This window comes from Rhinoraja longicauda, chromosome 1, assembly GCF_053455715.1.
Source record: "Rhinoraja longicauda isolate Sanriku21f chromosome 1, sRhiLon1.1, whole genome shotgun sequence".
Classification (NCBI taxonomy): domain Eukaryota; kingdom Metazoa; phylum Chordata; class Chondrichthyes; order Rajiformes; family Arhynchobatidae; genus Rhinoraja; species Rhinoraja longicauda.
In genome coordinates this window covers 66,880,524-66,901,361 of record NC_135953.1, presented here as the reverse complement: position 1 = coordinate 66,901,361, position 20,838 = coordinate 66,880,524, and positions in this window count along the sequence as shown.

The following is a 20,838-nucleotide window of genomic DNA, read 5'->3' as shown; positions in this document are numbered from 1 at the left end:
TTTAAAAGTGCCCTTGTTGGCATTCAGGCCTGGTATGTTGAAGTAAGATTATTCTCCAACATGAAGTTCACGTCAACCCATTTATTAAACTAGTTTCCAATTTGTTTCGGGGAGGGAAGAAAGGCATGGGTGTGGGAATATGCATTCCATTGTAGTTGATGATGGTGTGGTACAATGGGCTTGGCCATTGCTCTCATCAATCAACGATTTGGATGAGAATATACAAGGCATGATTAATAAGTTTGCAGATAACACTGAAATAAGTGGTATGTTAGACAGTAAAGATAGTTATTAAGAGCTACAGTGGGATCTTAATCAGCTGGGTAAGTGGGCTGAGGAATTATGCATGGTTTAATTCAGATAAGAATGAGGTGTGGCATTTTGGGAAGTCAAACCAGGGCAGGACCTTCACAGTCAATGATAGGGCCCTGGGGAATTGTAGAAAGACAGCTTTGAGGTGTAAAAAGTACATAGGTCCAGGTCCAACGGCAGCAGCAGCGTGTCCCCCAAGGCACCGCAGCTCCCGGAAGGCGGATCGCACATGGAGCCGCATGGAGCTGCTCAACATCGGACACGGCTGCGAGAGACTGGCTGGTGAGTACCACAAAACCCTCACCAAAGTCCCGACGGAGCTCGGTAGAACAGGGCCCTGGACCACCACACCGGGGGGTTGGAGACGGAGCCAGCGCAGGGAGAGGAAGCAAAAACGTGGTCGGAGAGCGGGGGTGCAGGCCAGGCTAAGGAGGGCCCCACAAAGACCATCCTTACCAAGCATCTTTCTCGCCAATGTCCGGTCACTCCAACCAGCTGGATGAGGTAAGGCTGTGGATCAACACCCAGCGATCCCTGAAAGACTGCTGCGCGCTGATCTTCACGGAGACGTGGCTCAACGCGCTGGTCCCCGACGGGGCTGTGGAGCTAACAAACCGCTCACTACATCGTGCTGATAGAACAAAGGAATCTGGTAAGAGCAAGGGCGGTGGGCTCTGCATCTACATCAACAATGACTGGTGCACCAACCACTCCGCAATAGAGAGCTACTGCTCCCAGACCTGGAGTATTAACTGCTCAAATGTAGGCCATTCTATCTGCCGCGGGAGTTTACGGTGGTCATCATCATGGCCGTATACATTCCCCCACAGGCTAATGCTAACCTAGCACTAGCACAGCTGCACTCGGCCATCAGTAAGCAGCAGGATGCCCACCACGGTGCCTTCATTGTTGCAGGGGACTTCAATCAGGTCGACCTACGAGCCTCGCTCCACAAATTCCATCAGCATGTGCAGTGCCCTACCAGGGGCTCAAACACACTGGATAAGGTGTACACCAATGTAAAGGACGCCTACAGAGCTCTCCCCTGCCCACCCTTGGGACAATCCGATCACCTCTCACTGTTTCTACTGCCCGCATACAAACCCCTCATCCGCAAGACCAAACCCACAATAAAGACGGTCAAAATATGGCCCGAGGATGCCACCCTACAACTCCAGGACAGCTTTGATCGCACCGACTGGGACCTGTTTGCACAACAGGCCACCTACGGTTCAGAGGTAGACTTGGAGGAATACGCATCCACTGTGCTCTCCTACATCAACTGCTGTGTGGAGAATGTCACGGAGGACAAGGAGATAAGGATGTTCCCAAACCGGAAACCCTGGATGAACAAGGAGGTACAGAACCTGCTGAGGGCACGCAACAATGCCTTTAAATCTGGTGACACTTCAGCATACAGTGTTGCCAGATTACACCTGAACAAAGGTATTAAAAGGGCCAAAGACACCCATAGGCAACGGGTGGAAGACCACTTCAACACCACGGACACCAGAAGCATGTGGCAGGGTGGCAAGGACATCACTGGCTACAAGAGCAGCCCTGCCTGCCCCCACAGCGATATGGCACTGACCAACGAGCTTAACACCTTTGCCCGCTTTGAAACTGGCAAAACCACCTTGAGTGAAAGAACCCCAGCCGAGGCGGTGGGACAGGTCTTGCAACTGAGCACACAGGAGGTACAACGCGCTCTGCAAAGGGTCAACCCACGCAAGGCTGCAGGACCGGATGGAGTTCAAGGAAGGGTACTGAAGGACTGTGCTGAACAGCTGGCTGAGGTATTCACCAGGATCTTTAACCTGTCATTATCTCTGGCTACGGTCCCCAAGTGCCTGAAGTCGGCTATCATAGTTCCGGTGCCGAAAAAAGCAAAGATCTCCAACCTGAACGACTACCGCCCGGTTGCCCTAACGCCGATAGTCATGAAGTGCTTTGAGAGGCTGGTCCTCTCACACATCAAATCCAGCATCCATGACTCACTGGACCCACATCAATTTGCATACAGGGCAAATAGATCCACAGAGGACGCCATCTCTCTGGGTCTTCACACTGTCCTGACTCACCTAGAGAGACAGGGCACGTACGTGAGGATGCTATTCATAGACTATAGCTCCGCCTTCAACACGGTCATCCCCACCAAGCTCATCACCAAACTCCACCAGCTAGGCCTCAGCTCGTCATTATGTGACTGGATCCTGGACTTCCTGCTGGAACGACCGCAGGCAGTGAGAATGGGCCCGCACCTGTCCTCCACTATCACCCTGAGTACCGGCACACCACAGGGCTGTGTTCTGAGCCCCATGCTCTACTCCCTCTTCACACACGACTGTGTTCCTGCATTCGACACCAACACCATTGTCAAGTTTGCAGATGACACAACGGTGATCGGGCTGATCACCAACGGGGATGAAACAAACTATAGAGCGGAGGTGCAGAACCTGGCGGACTGGTGCTCGGATAACAACCTGTCCCTAAATACCACCAAGACCAAGGAGCTGATCATCAACTTCCGTAGGTCACATAACGGGGAATATGCCCCGATCTCTATCAACGGGGACAGTGTGGAGAGAGTGTCCAGCTTCAAGTTTCTGGGCACTCACATTTCGGAGGACCTAACATGGTCCAATAACACTGCTGCGCTGGTCAAGAAGGCACAACAAAGACTGTTCTACTTAAGAACACTGAAAAAGTCTGGTCTACCCCAACAGCTGCTGACGACCTTCTACCGCTGCACCATAGAGAGCATCCTAACGCATGGCATCCCTATGTGGTACCTCAGCTGCACGGAGGCAGAAAGGAAAGCTCTACAGCGGGTAGTCCATAGAGCTCAGAGGGCCATCGGAACACAGCTACCAGACTTAGAGGGCATCTACAACACACGATGCCTCAGAAAAGCCACCAGCATCCACAAAGACCCTTCACACCCCTGCAACAGTCTGTTCGAACTCCTTCCATCGGGCAGACGATACAAGGCCTTCTATGCCCGCACCTCCAGACTCAGGAACAGCTTCATCCCCAGGGCCATAGCTGCTATGAACCGGTCCTGCTGAGCCGGATGGCCACAACGCATAGATCAACTTGCACTTTACCCTGTCCAAAACTGTTACAACTGTTTCGTTTCGTTGGGTTGCTGCTGTCTAAATTACTTAAATTATTGCATCGTATGGGAGGCGCATTCCCAATCTCATTGTACCCCTGGGTACAATGACAATAAAGATATATTGTATTGTATTGAAAGTGGCATTGCAAGTAGATAGGGTGCTGAAGAAGGCTTTTGATAGGCTGGCCTATCAGGAAATTGAGTAGAAATTGGGACGCTATGTTGTAGTTGTACAAAATGATGGTGAGGCCGCACTTTAGTGTAGTTTATTGTCCCGTGTACTGATGTACAGTGAAAAGTTGTGTGCTAACCAGTCAAAGAAAAGACTGCATGTTTTTGTTGCAGATGTTTTTGCATCTACTGTTTTGGTTTAGTTTAGTTTATTATTGTCACATGTACCAAGGTACAGTGGAAAGCTGTTTGTTGCATGCTATCCAGTCAGTGGAGACTATGCATGATTACAATCAAGCCAACCACAGGGCACAGATACAGGATAAAGGGTATAACTAACTGCAAGTTGAAGTCTGATTAAAGAAAGTTCAAAAAGTCTCCAATGAGGTAGCTCGGAGGTCAGGACCGCACTTTAGCAATGAGAGGATGGTTCAATTTCCTGATAACAGCTGGGCAGAAGGTTTCCCGTATCTAGAGGTATGTGCTTTCAAACTTCTGTACCTTTTGCTTGATGGGAGAGGAGAGAAGAGGAAGACTGGTCCTTGATTGTGCTGGTAGCCTGGCCGAGAAAGTGAAGTGCAGATGGAGCAATGGAAGGGAGGTTGATTTGTGTTGTGTGGGCTATGTCCACAACCCTACAATTTCTTGTCTTCAATGATCTATTCCCAAACCATGCTGCGATGCATCTGTTTGAAATGCTTTATGTGGTCCATCCATGTAAGTTGGTGAGGGTTGTTCAAGACATGCCGAACTTTCTAAGCCACCTGAGGCTTCGATGTGGCTGGTCCAGGAAAAACTGGAGTGATATTTATTCTTGGGAACTTTCGACCATCTCTACTTTGTTGCCATCAATGTATACCATGGTGTGTGTACTCTTGCTTCCTGAAGTCAACCATAATCACCTTTGCCTTGCTGGCATTGAGGGAGAGATTGTTGTCTTGGCACCAAATTACAAGGTTCTCAATGTCTTCTGTACTCGGTCTCATCATTATTTGGTAGCCAGCACACTACAGTTGTGTTGTCATCGAACTTGTAGATTGAGTTGGATTGATATTTAGCTGCACAGTCACAAGTGTATAGTAGGCACCCTTGTGGGGCACCATCATTGAAGATCATGTATAAGAATATACCTATTCTCACTGATTGTGGTCGGTTGGTCAGGAAGTCTAGGATCCAGTTGCAGAGGGGAGTGCTGTCTCCTAATTCCACGATTTTGGAGATGAGCTTAGTTGGGATAATGGTACTGAAAGCAGAGCTATATTCTATGAATGGGTTTGATGTAGGTGACCTTATCCTAGTGTTCCAGGGATGAATGTAGTGGAGTACATAGAAGGGATGCTGTTAAGTTGAAAAGAATGCAAAGAAGATTTATGAGGGCATTGCCAACACTTGATGGCCTGAGCCATAAGGAGAGGTTGGATAGCCAAGGGCCTTTTATTCCTAGGTATATAAAATCATGAGAGGAACACAAAGGGTGAATGCAGTCTAGTGTAGGAGAATCAAAAACTAGAGAGAATGGGTTTAAAGTGAGAGGGGAAAATATTAATAAGAATCTGAAGGGCATTTTTCACTCCGGTGGTGGTATTTAGAATGAGCTGCTAGAGGGCAGTAGTCGGCACATGGTTTTGAGAGCTTTGGGTAAATTGGGGTAGCTTAGATGGAGCATCTTGGTAGGCATGATTATGACTAACAAGCACACTCCATTCCCCATGGATGCTGGATAGACAAGAGTATGTTGTCTGATTTTAAAACGTACTCGAAAAACCATTGTGCCTGCATAACTCCTGACATTCTCAATCGTGGACTGTACACATAGTCTTGATTTGCTGGTAGAAGTTGTCAAAACTATTAGAAGTTCAGCAATGTAATTTGCAAATTGACAAATTGTGTACACCATTTATCAGGCTTATTGTGTCAGGAACATGTTTATGTTTAGTCATAAAGTGCAAAAGGTTTCAAAAGTGAAAGGCCGAGCATTTCATTCACTGGGTTGGATTTGTGCAGGAGTGAGCTGTAAGGTGGCCAGCAAGGTGGCCAGCTGGGCTATGCTACTTCTGAGGTCTCAATTGGGCCTTGCAGCTGCAGGGCAGTCTTTGCCTCCCATGCTCCCCCCCCCCCCCCTCCCCCTCCCCGAGATGCTCTGGGTGCTCCAATATCAGCTGCGGGAAGGCTGTGTGAGGCGAGGCATGGCATGTACACGGGTCAATGGGTTGGGGTTGAGATGATGGTGGAGTGGGTCCTGGAGGCCTTGCCTCCGCCTGGGTCTCAAGTAGATTGGGTGCTACTCCAAGTGGCTGAACATGGATCAGATATGGCCTGCAACAACGCAGAGCAGCAGTAGAAGACGTCGACATCATCGCTAGGGCAGGCCGACCCCTGCAACTCCAACCCAGTGAGGCCTCTAGGAAAATGGGCCTTTATGGCCAAGTTATGACTGAATTTGAAGGGTACAAGATATCACCGGAAATGTGGCGACTGCCTCAGTGTAATCTACTATTGCACTCTTGTACTTGATAACAATTATACATATCTATAGTAATATTTTTACTGAACTGTATGCAAAAAAAATAATTTCACTGTACCTATGTGCATGCAAAAATAAAGTACCATTGAAGATGAAAAGCTATCAAACGTTTGGCCTAATATCGGACTATATTTGAAATTGGGCTAACCAGTGCCTTACCCACTCTGTGTTAAGGTAAATAAGATGTGCATAATGAACCAACACAAACTAACATTTATCAGCATTATTTACATGGATTAATTCTAGGGGAAAAAAAAATCCAACCTGCAAATGTAATTTTCCACATGAAGGGTAGTTCCTGAATTCTGTAACAAAATATTCACAGATTTTTTAAATCTGTTATTTCAGTTTTTAGCCCCCTTTGTGCCAATATGTGCATCTGTACAGAGTTTGAAAGGTTAAATGGAATTACTCTGAGAATTCCAGAATCTGGTTGACTGCACAGCTTACTTGAATTGTGGAAGTCTGTGCCACAAAGATCACTTTATCTTTGTGGGCAGGATACTTTGCAGCCAGTCATTAGTTCCATTCTTTTGCTACTCATTAGAGAATGGAGTATTATCTGCTTTATAATAGTAGATTCACAGTGTGTAATATGGGGTCTAATCAAGCTTCCATACAAGTTTAGACTTTACAGTTCCCCCAGAAATAACCATGTTCTTTTGTTGCCCTTTACATTTCATTACCTGCTGCTTTGGGATGTTATCAGTATTTCAGATTCTTTTGTTTCTCCATCTCATGTGGATATTAATTTTCAACAGGGTTGCCTGATCCTCCAAACAAAATATATCACGTCACATCTATATTGAAGGAGATTTGGCAATTTCATCCCCATTCTGCAAGTTTATTAATTTTGTCGTGTAATCTTTGGCAGTCTTCTGATGTGTTAACTGCACCTCTACAATTTGGAGGCATTTACAAATTACAGATTTGTACTTTCAATTGGATGACTGAAAGTGAACAAGAGTTATAAAGACACCATTGTGGAGTCCTTCTAACCTCCTCAGCCCAGCCCTGGATGTGGAGTATCATAAAGTGTTCAGCTTGACCAGACTGCTTCTCAAACCTGTCATCACTGCCAAAGGGTGTGTAGCTTGATCAGTTGAAGATCTTTGTGTTGGTGGCATCCAACACCATAACTCGGCATACTGTCTATAGATGTTATTAAGGGACAAAAGCATCAGCTTTCAGTTGCGGCATCAGTAATGAGTTGCCAGGGGCTTGTCCTGTTTAAGTAAAATAATTGCTTGGAAGTACACAAAGGTAAAGGCAAAGTGGAACGCACAGGCAGAAAGAAACTTATTAAATTTTGCAGAACATACAGTATAAATGAGTTTAAAAATTGCAGGTCCCTATGTTGTCACTGCATTTACAGCTGTGAAATTCTTGGATTTGTATTAGACATTTTGCAACTTAAAGATGTTTTAAAGCATCATTGCCAGTGAAGTATATTTTAAATGCAGTCCCTCGAAAATGCAATGGAAGATTTCTCTCCTGCAGTTGCTGACTTTAACAAGATCAGCAAGCTGTTGGTATTGTCCCCACCTGACCATCTTGCACAGTAACTGATTTCCTTGAAGTGGCAGGTTCACCTGGTGTTGCATTGTTACCTTTTTTCTACAGCTGGGGTGATTGTGAGAGGGAAATTGACTTCACTCTGTTCCCTCGCTATCGGTCCTCTGTTGCTGGCATAAAAATCATCACTGCTCTTCACAGATAAATCATTGCACAAAATGCTTTGAGACATTGTACAAGATGCCACATTCACGGAAATTGGCATATATGTACCCATTAAACATTCATTTTAGGATAGATATAGAAATATGATTTTATATATGTTTATTTTATTTTGTGAATCTTCAATATGGGCCAGTTTGGAATATTGATGATGTCATGATAAATGTACATGACATGAACAATGTCACGGTAACATCTCAAATGGCATCTCTGACACTGATAAAAGATCAGCACAATGGTGAGGAGAGCTAGCCTCTGGCACAGTTCTCTTATAACTCACGCACAATGGCATCATATTGCTATTTTATCAATAGACTTAACAGTGAAACAGATCAAAAAAGGATGGAGATTTAATGCTACTGCTGGACCCTAGGGATTTGAAAATGCATTTTTGTGTTTTTAGGAACATAAGAGAAATAAATCAAAGTTTTATTTAAAAGCAGGAATAATCAGTGGCTCGAGAAGTTGCTTTGAACTAAAAAAATATGGCGTAAAGTAGCTTCTTTCACTGAAAAAGTAAAACCACCCAAATTGTTAGCACAACAGAATGGCTTTGCTAAATCTGTTGCTTTTTAGAAACATAGAAACATAGAAAATAGGTGCAGGAGTAGGCCATTCGGCCCTTTGAGCCTGCACCGCCATTCAATATGATCATGGCTGTTCATTCAGCTCAGTAGCCTGTACCTGCCTTCTCTCCATACCCCCTGATCCCTTTAGCAAAAAGGGCCATATCTAACTCCCTCTTAAATATAGCCAATGAACTGGCCTCAACTACCTTCTGTGGCAGAGAATTCCACAGACTCACCACTCTCTGTGTGAAGAAATGTTTTCTCATCTCGGTCCTAAAAGACTTCCCCCTTATCCTTAAGCTGTGACCCCTGGTTCTGGACTCCCCCAACATCGGCAACAATCTTCCCGCATCTAGCCTCTCCAACCCCTTAAGAATTTTATATGTTTCTATAAGATCCCCCCTCAGTCTTCTAAATTCCAGCGAGTACAAGCCCAGTCTATCTAGTCTTTCCTCATATGTAAGTCCCGCCATCCCAGGGATCAATCTGGTGAACCTTCTCTGTACTCCCTCTAAGGCAAGAACGTCTTTCCTCAGGTTGGGAGACCAAAACTGCACACAATACTCCAGGTGCGGTCTCACCAAGGCCCTGTACAACTGCAGCAGAACCTCCCTGCTCCTAAACTCAAATCCTCTTGCTATGAATGCCAACATACCATTCGCTTTCTTCACTGCCTGCTGCACCTGCATGCTTGCTTTCAATGACTGGTGCACCATGACACCCAGGTCACGTTGCATCTCCCCTTCTCCCAATCGGTCACCATTCAGGTAATACTCTGCTTTCCTGTTCTTACCGCCAAAGTGGATAACCTCACATTTATCCACATTATATTGCATATGCCATGCATTTGCCCACTCGCCTAATCTATCCAAGTCACTCTGCAGCCTCCTAGCATCCTCCTCGCAGCTAACACTGCCACCCAGCTTCGTGTCATCCGCAAACTTAGAGATGTTGCATTCAATTCCCTCGTCCAAATCATTAATATACACTGTAAATAACTGGGGTCCCAGCACTGAGCCTTGCGGTACCCCACTAGTCACTGCCTGCCATTCCGAAAAGGACCCGTTTATTCCTACTCTTTGCTTCCTGTCCGCCAACCAATTTTCTATCCACCTCAACACTGAACCCTCAATACCGTGTGCTTTAAGTTTGTACACCAATCTCCTATGTGGGACCTTGTCGAAGGCCTTCTGAAAGTTCAGATATAATACATCGACTGGTTCTCCCTTATCCACTCTACTAGTTACATCCTCGAAAAATTCTATAAGATTCGTCAGACATGATTTGCCTTTGGTAAATCCATGCTGACTTTGTCCGATGATTTCACCACTTTCCAAATGTAATGCTATCACATCTTTAATAACTGACTCTAGCATTTTCCCCACTACCGATGTTAGGCTAACTGGTCTATAATTCCCCGTTTTCTCTCTCCCTCCCTTTTTAAAAAGTGGGGTTACATTAGCTACCCTCCAGTCCTCAGGAACTACTCCAGAATCTAAAGAGTTTTGAAAAATTATCACTAATGCATCCACTATTTCTGAGGCTACTTCCTTAAGCACTCTGGGATGCGGACTATCTGGCCCTGGGGATTTATCTGCCTTTAATCCATTTAATTTACCTAACACCACTTCCCGACTAACCTGGATTTCCCTCAGTTCCTCCATCTCTTTAGACCCCCGGTCCCCCGCTATTTCCGGCAGACGGTTTATGTCTTCCTTAGTGAAGACAGAACCAAAGTATTTGTTCAATTGGTCTGCCATCTCCTTGTTCCCTATGATCAATTCACCTGTTTCCGACTGCAAGGGACCTACATTTGCCTTAACTAATCTTTTTCTCTTGACATATCTATAAAAGCTTTTGCAGTCTGTTTTTATGTTCCTTGCCAGTTTTCCCTCATAATCTATTTTCCCTTTCCTAATTAAGCCCTTTGTCCTCCTCTGCTGGACTCTGAATTTCTCCCAGTCTTCTGGTATGCTACTTTTTCTGGCTAATCTGTATGCTTCATCTTTTGTTTTAATACTATCCTTGATTTCCCTTGTTAGCCACGGATGCACTACCTTTCCTGGTTTGTTCTTTTGCCAAACTGGGATGAATACTTGTTGTAGTTCATCCATGCGACCTTTAAATGCCTTCCATTGCATGTCCACCGTCAACCCTTTCAGCATCAATCGCCAGTCTATCTTGGACAATTCACGCCTCATACCCTCAAAGTTATGTCAGGTGAAAATGTCTCAAATGTATTTAAAAATTACCAGTTCCAGGAATTTTATCACAAAATGGAATGATCATACCTTGGGGTAATCTGGTCCTTGTAGCCCAGTCCTTCGCACAAACTAGCCTCCGCATATCGACTCCATCTACACTTCACACTCCTCAGGAAAGCAGCCAACAAAAAAGAACATTGAACAAAATCTAGTATCCAGGCAAGCACTTGATTCATGTAGAATTCATGATTCTACATCATGAAATGGAATGGGGCATAGAAGGTTACAGACCGAGCTCTGGGAAGTGGGATTGGTATCAATGGGTACTTGATGGTCAGCATTGATAAGTTGGGCCAAATGGCCTATTTCAGAATTTTGCAACTCTAAAGAAAAAAATTAAAATGTTAAACAAATGCATATATAAGGCATCAAACCACCTCAAAGACTTTTTTGCATTGTATTGATAAAATTGCTGACAATAAATATCAATGTGTAGAATTCACAATTTGGTTTGCAGAATGCAGATCTCGAAGTGTTAAGGTCATAAGTGATAGGTGTAGAATTAGGCCATTCGGCCCTTCATGTCTACTCCGCCATTCAATATTGGCTGATCTATCCCTCCTAACCCCATTCACCCGCCTTCTCCCCACAACCTCTGTCACAAGCTCAGACAGATGACTGACCAATTCCATTTGTTTGTGGGATGTACTGGTCAATGACAAGAGAGTGGTGAAAAGAGTTGGAAGAGCAGAAAAGCATGGATGGACATGGGGCAAAAATCTAAAGGTATTTGGCTTACAGTATTACCAATTATGATTTTCGTCAAACCTAATGTTAACATATATCAAATGGTGACACAAGGTGCTGCAGATGCTGGAATCTTGAGCAAAACAAAAAGTGCTGGAGTAACTCAATGAGTCAGACAGCATCAGTGGAGGGCAGATGACATTTGTGTCTCTACAAATGTTGCTTTATTTGGGTTCCTCCAGCACTTTATGTGTCAATTGGTATTTTATGATAACTAAAAATACCCAATTTTGCCGAACGTTAATAAAACGGAGAAACTCTAAGTAAACAACGTGGGCAGCATGGTGGCGCAGTGGTAGAGCTGCTGCCTTACAGTGCTTGCAGCGCCGGAGACCCGGGTTTGATCTTGACAATTGGTGCTGTCTGTACGGAGTTTGTACATTCTCCTCATGACCTGCGTGGGTTTTCTCCGAGATATTTGGTTTCCTCCCACACTCCAAAAACATACAGGTTTGTAGGTTGATTGGCTTGATATAATTGTAAATTTTGTCTAGTGCGTGTAGGATAGTGTTTAATGTGCGTGGATCTCTGGTCGGTGCGGACTGGGTGGGCCAAAGCGCCTGTTTCCGTGCTGTAACTCTGAACTAAACTAAACTAAAAAAATTAAAACTGAAAAATTCAAACCGTACGTATGATTAAGACATTAATTATAGCAAAAATATTGTGTAAAATTAACTTAGTTTCCCCTTTGATCTAAAATTCCCATTGAAATCAATGGGATCTCAGAGCTTGTCAGGTCTGGTCTGACAGGTAATCCAAGTGCTGCCTTACCTCCGTAATGCAGGGTATTCCCAACTAGACCACATTCCATCCTTGGGTTCCAAGTGAGTCCAGTGTGGAAGGGAACTGGCAGATTCTACCTTCTGGATCTGCAGTACCTGACAGACCTCCATATTTCTCTTGGTATAATCTTTGAATATGTAAACAGCAGGTTGCGAGGTTTCAGTGATAAAATGCAAAACTTCAGTTTACAAGGAGGCGCCATAATCTAGAAATAAATGTTTAAAATAACAGCTGAATCACAAATGGAAAATGTTGGAAACACAAATTAAGCAGGATGAATTCAAAAACGAGAAAGAAATGATGCACTTGATATAACATTCATCAGAATTTATGTTTATGTTTCAAACTGAAAAGATTATCGTGCGGCACATACATATCAAATTATCCAACTGCATTTAAATAAGGTTTGAGATGATAATTTCTTTCTACATAAGTAGTACAATTTGTGCTGACAATCTTTAGATTCTTTGGATCACAGGTTGAAAGGGTGAATAACATGTGTAATGTGTCTACAGATTGATTATCTTTAGCTTTAGTCCATTTTGGGGGTGGCACATTACATAAAATTACATTGGAATCCAAAGTATAAATAAACTATATGGCCCAGCCACACTGTTTATTAAACTCCATAAACTCCATGTTTATATGTGACTTTCTTAGCTGATCTATCATTTGAGCCACATTCTCTTACAGCTTTAAAGGAAAATCGAAAAGCTACAGATGCTGGAAACCTCAAACAAATATATGAGGGTCTTCAAGCTAAGATGTCAAAAAAAAAATCCCCACAGATGCTGTCTGATTTCCTGAGAGTTTCCAGCACTTTATGCTTTTGTTCCCTTACATTTTCTTTCGATCCACATGATTGTTCACATATGTTAGTTATTTCAGCATTTTCTGCTAATCTGTAAATCCCTGTGTCCACTGATGTGTGGTTGAAAAAAGGCTCAGAGAAAGGATACAGGGATGGGTAATGAACTTCAGGCCTGGCTTCTGCAGAGGAAGTCACAGATTAAGATGCAATTTTTAAAAAGTAAATAAAATAACATCACATACTGTTAGTGCAGAACATAGGGATACACATATAAAATTAAAAGGAAAGAGCACGTTTTGAAATTAGGATTTTATTTTTGTACAAAGTTGTGCAGTTATATTAAGCTATCTTTCGATAGTTTCTAAATAAACTTTATAAAGTGTAGGACCAAGTATTGTAAGATTATGTACAGATTTTTACACGAAGCTTGAATGAATCCTGGGTTGCTGGGACTGTGGAAATAAAAAACATTTCACACATTTACAGAACACCTCACCAGGTCAGAACATCTCAAATGGTTTCACATTTGCTTACTTTGGAGATCAGTGCCTGTTGTTGTGTAGACAAACAGTGTAAACATTTTGCATTGATTATGTCCTAAAACCAGTAACGAGATTAAAAACAGCATTTTGCTAAAGGAGGTTAAAGAGCAAAACTTTGCTTCCTTTAATACTTATGAAGACTAAAGGTAGACTGAACTTTAATTTAACAATTCTGGCATTTTTTTTTCAGAATCCAGCACCAATAGTCTGTCTGCTGATGTATGGTCACAAATGGTGTCAAACAAGGACAAGCATGAACAACAATTGTTTATGATTAAAGGTGAATAATACAGGGTAAAATACTGAGTAGTTTTCTGGAATTTCACTAGACATACTTTGGGAAATATAAGGCATTTAGTAGAACTTACCATTAAATAATGGCAAGTGGAGCAGCTCAAAGTAAAATAGACTCTACTTGATGTGTGGAAGGAAGACACCCAGCCTGGTCCATCATGGCATAGACCTTCCCACCATCGAGACTATCTAGATATGGTGCTGCATCCACATTAGTCAGGAAATGGTGTTCGGTAAACTGTTGGAACTGAAGGCAGATAAATCCCCAGGGCCTGATGGTCTGCATCCCAGAGTACTCAAGGAGGTGGCCCTAGCAATCGTGGATGGTGATCATTTTCCAATGTTCTCTCGACTCTGGATCAATGCCTGTGGACTGGAGGGTAGTCAATGTAACTCCACTTTTTAAGAAAGGAGGGAAAGGGAAAACAGGCAAAAAAGAGACCAGTTAGCCTTATATCGGTAGTGGGGAAGATGCTGGAGTTGATTATTAAAGATGTTATAGCAGCGCATGTGGAAAGCAGTGACAGGGTTGGTTCAAGTCAGCATGAATTTATGAAGGGGAAATCATGCTTGACTAATCTTCTGGAATTTTTTGAGGATATAACAAGTAGAATGGATAAGGGAGAGCCAGTGGATGTGGTGTATCTGGACATTGACAAGGTGTCCCACAAGAGATTAGTGTGCAAAATTAGAGCACATGGTATTGGGGGTAGGGTATTGACATGGATAGAGAACTGGTTGGCTGGAAGCAAAGAGTAGGGATTAACTCTTTCAGAATGACAGGCAGTGACTAGTGGGGTGCCGCAAAGCTCGGTGCTGGGACCCCAATTGTTTACAATATATATTAACGATTTAGACGAGGGAATTAAATGTGACATCTGCAGGATTGCAGTTGACACAAAGCTGGGTGGCAGTGTGAGCTGTGATGATGATGCTATGAGGCTGCAGGGTGACTTGGATAGGTTGGGTGAGTAGGCAGATGCATGGTAGGCGCAATATAATGTGGATAAATGTGAGGTATCCACTTTGGTGGCAAAAATAGGACGGCAGATTATTATCTGAATGATGTCAGATTTGGAAAAGGGTCGGTGCAATGAGACCTGGGTGTGCTTGTACATCAGTCACTGAAAGTAAGCATGCAGGTACAGCAGGCAGTGAAGAAAGCTAAGAGCATGTTGGCCTTCATTGCGAGAGGATTTGAGTTTAGGAGCAAGGAGATCCTACTGCAGTTGCACAGGGCTCTGGTGAGACCACACTTGGAGTATTGTATGCAATTTTGGTCTCCTAATTTGAGGAAGGTCATTATTGCTATTGAGAGAGTACAGTGTAGTAGGTTCACCAGGTTAATTCCCGGGATGGAGGGACTTACATATGATGAAAGAATGGGTCGACTGGGTTTGTATTCATTGTAATTTAGAAGGATGAGAGGGGATCTTATAGAAACATATAAAATTCTTAAGGGATTGGACAGGCTAAATGCAGGAAAAATGCTCCTGATGTTGGGGGAGTCCAGAACCCGAGGTCACAATTGACGAATAAGGGGTAGGCCATTTAGGACTGAGATGAGGAAAAAAACATTCACGCAAAGAGTTGTGAATTTGTGGAATGGTCTGCCACAGAAGGCAGTGGAGGCCAATTCACTGGATGTTTTCAAGAGAGAATTAGATTTAGCTGTTAAAGCTAAAGGAATCAAGGGATATGGGGAAAAAGCAGGAACGGGGTACTGATTTTAGATGATCAGCCATGATCATATTGAATGGCAGTGTTGTGTCGAAGGGCCGAATGACCTACCCCTGCACCTATGTTTCTATGTGTATTAAGAAGGTGACATAGAAACATAGAAAATAGGTGCAGGAGTAGGCCATTCGGCCCTTCGAGCCTGCACCGCCATTCAATATGATCATGGCTGATCATCCAACTCAGTATCCTGTACCTGCCTTCTCTCCATACCCCCTGATCCCTTTAGCCACAAGGGCCACATCTAACTCCCTCTTAAATATAGCCAATGAACTGGCCTCAACTACCTTCTGTGGCAGAGAATTCCACAGATTCACCACTCTGTGTGAAAAAAAACGTTCTCATCTCGATCCTAAAAGACTTCCCCCTTATCCATAAACTGTGACCCCTTGTTCTGGACTTCCCCAACATCGGGAACAATCTTCCTGCATCTAGCCTGTCCAACCCCTTAAGAATTTTGTAAGTTTCTATAAGATCCCCCCTCAATCTTCTAAATTCCAGCGAGTACAAGCCGAGTCTATCCAGTCTTTCTTCATATGAAAGTCCTGCCATCCCAGGAATCAATCTGGTGAACCTTCTCTGTACTCCCTCTATGGCTAGAATGTCTTTCCTCAGATTAGGAGACCAAAACTGTACACAATACTCTAGGTGTGGTCTCACCAATGCCCTGTACAACTGCAGCAGAACCTCCCTGCTCCTATACTCAAATCCCCTCGCTATGAATGCCAACATACCATTCGCTTTCTTCACTGCCTGCTGCACCTGCATGCCTACTTTCAATGACTGGTGTACCACGACACCCAAGTCTCGTTGCATCTCCCCTGCTCCTAATCGGCCACCATTCAGGTAATAGTCTGCTTTCCTGTTCTTGCCACCAAGGTGGATAACCTAACATTTATCCACATTATACTGCATCTGCCATGCATTTGCCCACTCACCTAACCTATCCAAGTCATGTTGCAGCCTCCTAGCATCCTCCTCACAGCTAACAATGCCCCCCAGCTTCGTGTCATCCGCAAACTTGGAGATGTTGCATTCAATTCCCTCGTCCAAATCATTATTATATATTGTAAATAGCTGGGGTTCCAGCACTGAGCCTTGCGGTACCCCACTAGTCACTGCCTGCCATTCTGAAAAGGACCCGTTTAGTCCTACTCTTTGCTTCCTGTCTGCCAGCCAGTTCTCTATCCACATCAATACTGAACCCACAATACCGTGTGCTTTAAGTTTGCAACTATTATCATTGAACCCCACCACTCTAACTGCTGAGCGTCACCAGGTTCAGGAACAGCTAATTCCCCACAGCCATCGGGTTCTTCCACTAACTTGCACAGCCCTAATCTTACCTCAGCAACTGAACATTATGGACTATCTCTTGCACTACAATGGACTTGTTTTTCTAATTGTGTTTTTGCACTAATGATTTGCTTTTTGCACAGTATTTTTCTTTGTGCTGTTTTGGATAATTTATGTATAATTTACACTTTTATCAATTGTCTGAGTCTATGTACATGCAATGCTGCTGCAAGCAAGATTTTCCTTTTACCTGTGCCTCGGCATACTTTTGAATTTGACAATAAGTACTTGACTTCAATGGAACCAGCAGCTTTCTAATTTAACATTATGAGGGGTTTTATTTTCATGTCCTTATAAATGCTGAAACATTTAATGCATTAAAGATCCTGGTATCCAGAAATGACTGGGCACTGATAAATACCCAAAAGGAAATTTACAATTTGTCCCAACACAAGAAACCCTCTAAAAATTAGTCCGCTATTTAAGTTAAATGTTTTATTCTTATAACACAGTTTTATTTAAAACATGAATGGAGTCTGAAGTGTGTTCAAGAGCCAGTGTCTATATATTCTATATATTTCTATCCAAAATGCACATTACCTCTCTCTTTTGAAACATTACCCATGGCAGCACATTGCAGTAATTAGTCTAAAATTCCACAATTGATGAACTGTATCTGATGTCACTTTACATGGAAAATTGTCCCAGTCTGTGTGTGAATGGGACATACGGTTTGTGTCCATCTGACGATGAGAACGTGTAAATAAATAGTCCCTGTACCGCCAATGGAAAAAAACTCAGAAGCGGATTCAGAAAATAGAACACTGCTCTTCTAAATCAAAGAAGTCAGACTTCATAAAATAACTATGGCTTGGGATTTCAAATATCCCATTACATTCAACCTGGAATTGAAAAATTACTTTGGTTTATCTACTGTTATGGCGCAGAAATGCTAATGCAGGCCTTAGAGGGCAGGTATATTTCCCTTGCTCATTTGACAAAATGTGAAACCCATTCAGTAAAATCCAATAAATGCAATAATCACAGTCTGCTGACACTAAAGAAAAAGGACTTTATTTGCTGTTTCTTTTATGCAGCAATTACAGGTCCCTATAGATTTCCAAATCGGATCAGCACAGTGAATTAGACTTGCCATTACCTGTGAATGTGAGCCTTTGGATCCATATTTGTTTTAGGTTCTGCTTAAATCAGCAAGAATGATAAATCTGATGGTGTAAAATTGGAAATGTCAAGGGCATTCTGCAATGGCAGCTGTAATTTATTGTGACCCATCTTTGTACATGCATTTTATTGCAAAATATGAGACAATGTTTGTTTCAATTTAAATTAAATTATCCTTTTCATTATTTTGTCCCTGTTGCTGTCACCACTGTCAGATTTTTATATAATTTTTATTTCAGAATTCGTGATTTGTTCATTGTTTATATTCTTGTTCAAAAATATATTTATTATTTAACAGTTTATTTCTCAACTGAGCAAGGTTCATACAATCTTTCAGCATTATTTGAGGTAATTACTGAGCAAGAATTAGATTTAATCTTGGATAATTTTGAAAATATCTGCTCAGATAATTAAATGAACATAAGAATGTATTAATAAATAAAACACCAAATCTCAAATGTGTAAATTAAAGAATTTTCAAGTTTCAAAGTTGACAATACATTTTCAACTCCATACCTGAAAAACCCTCTCAAAACATTCTGTGGAATGCACACAGGTGCATAATTCTTTGCATTGTTCAATGATGAACACCTCAGTATGGAATGCAAGGCGGAACCCAATATGGACAGTGTACATTAAAAGTCATTAGAGGTGGGTACAATTACGACATTTAAAAGACACTTGGACAGTTGCATGGATAGGAAAGATTTAGAGGGATATAGGTCAAACACAAGTAAATAGACTAGTTTAGATAGCATCTCGGTCGACATGGATGAGTTGGTTCTAAGGGCCTGTTTCCGTGCTGTATGATGTATGTGACTCTATTAACCCACAACTGGTAAAATGAAATTAGTGCTCTGCTTTGTCAAGTCCAACAAACACTGCAATGGACATTTGAAGAAATTTAAAAAACTACATTTATTTGACATTTGCCTATTTTAGCATGGAACATGTGGTAAATAGTCATGTTCTATAAACTGCTTAAGAAAATAATAAAGATTTTATTCATTAGGACGGAGAAGGATTTTGGAATATTTATATGATGAGGAAGGAGTATCTAGAGCAAATTAACAAGTGAAAATCACTTGAAGTCCACTGACCTTATACCTTAAGTGCACAAATCTTAAATATTGTAGAAAGGGTTGGGGCCAAAGTACATTTTAAAGGATTTACGGAATTCATTGCCACAGACGGCTGTGGAGGCCAAGTCATTGGGTATTTTGTAAGGTGCGGAATGACAGATTCTTGATTAGTAAGGGTGTCAGAGGTTATGGGAAGAAGGCAGGAGAATGGGATTGAGGGTGCAAGATAGATTAGCCATGATTGAATGCCAGAGTAGACTTGATGGGCCGAATTGCCTAATTCTGCTCCTATAACTTACGGACTTATGAACTTATTACTTTTTCTATGACTCATTAAGGCTCTGTCTAAATTGTGACTTTGTGCAAACTGTAGATTATCTATCAGACCTTTGCTACAATAGACCACATTATGTACTCTCAAGGCTCCCTTTCACTGCTGCACCAGTTTCAGACCTCTGCCCAACCAATTTTCTTACTAGTATCTTGGCTACTTTTTGCACCCTAAGGTCTCTGTGTTGGCCATCTTTCCTCTAGCAGGGTGACTAAAACTGAACACAATACTCTGTGTAACCTCATCAACATCTTGCACAATATCCCAACTTTTAAACACAATTCCATACTTATGAGGGATATGTGGATACCTCTGTAAAACATTTTGGTTATACTACTAACAAGATCAACATAAATGAGTATCGCTTGAACCTCGCGCTCCTCGAATTTGTGAAAACCTATCACTTATCTCAGATATTCCTCACAAGCACTTTATTATCTATTCTATTATGGTGATTTAATTTCAGTGGAATATTTTACTTTAGTAACTTGAGTATTTTTATATCAATTCTTCAGTGAACTGGAAATCAAAATAATGTTGGAAATCACAACAATGTTGGAAATCTGAAATAAAAACCGAAAAGACTGGAAACACTCAGCAGATCAGGAGTTATTGTTTCAGGTCAGAGATATGCCATTTGAAGGATTTTAAATGTGGAATAATAATTCGGTTTCCCTATCCACAGTTTATTACAGCATTCTTACAGCACTTTTTATTTTAACCTCTGTGAACTGGAGTTCTGTGTCCCAATCCAGAGACCAGAATTTGCTGCAAAAATTAGACTGGACTCTAGGTTTACATATGCTGACAGAAAGGCTTGGGACATTGTGTTATAGTTGTATAAGATGTTGTTTAGTTTAGTTTAGTTTAGAGAGACAGCGCGGAAACAGGCCCTTCAGCCCACCAAGTCCACAACGACCAGCGATCCCCACTCATTAACACTATTCTACACATATTAGGGACAATTTATAATTATATCAAGCCAATTATCCCACAAACCTGTACATCTTTGGAGTGTGGGAGGAAACCAAAAATCTCAGAGAAAACCCACGCGGTCACGGGGAGAACGTACAAACTCTGTACAGAAAGCACCCATAGTCGGAATCAAACCCGGGTCTCTGGTGCTGTAAGCTGCTCCATCGCGCCGCCGTGATGACATCACACTTGGAGTATTGCGTTCAGTTTTGGTCATCCTGCTAGAGGAAAGATTCCATTAAGCTTGAAAGAGTGCAGAGATTCACAAGGATGTTGCCAGGACCCGAGAAATAGGAAGATCTTGGGCAGGCTAGGACTTTATTCCTTGGAGTGCAGGAGACTGCCATAAGGTCATAAGTAGGG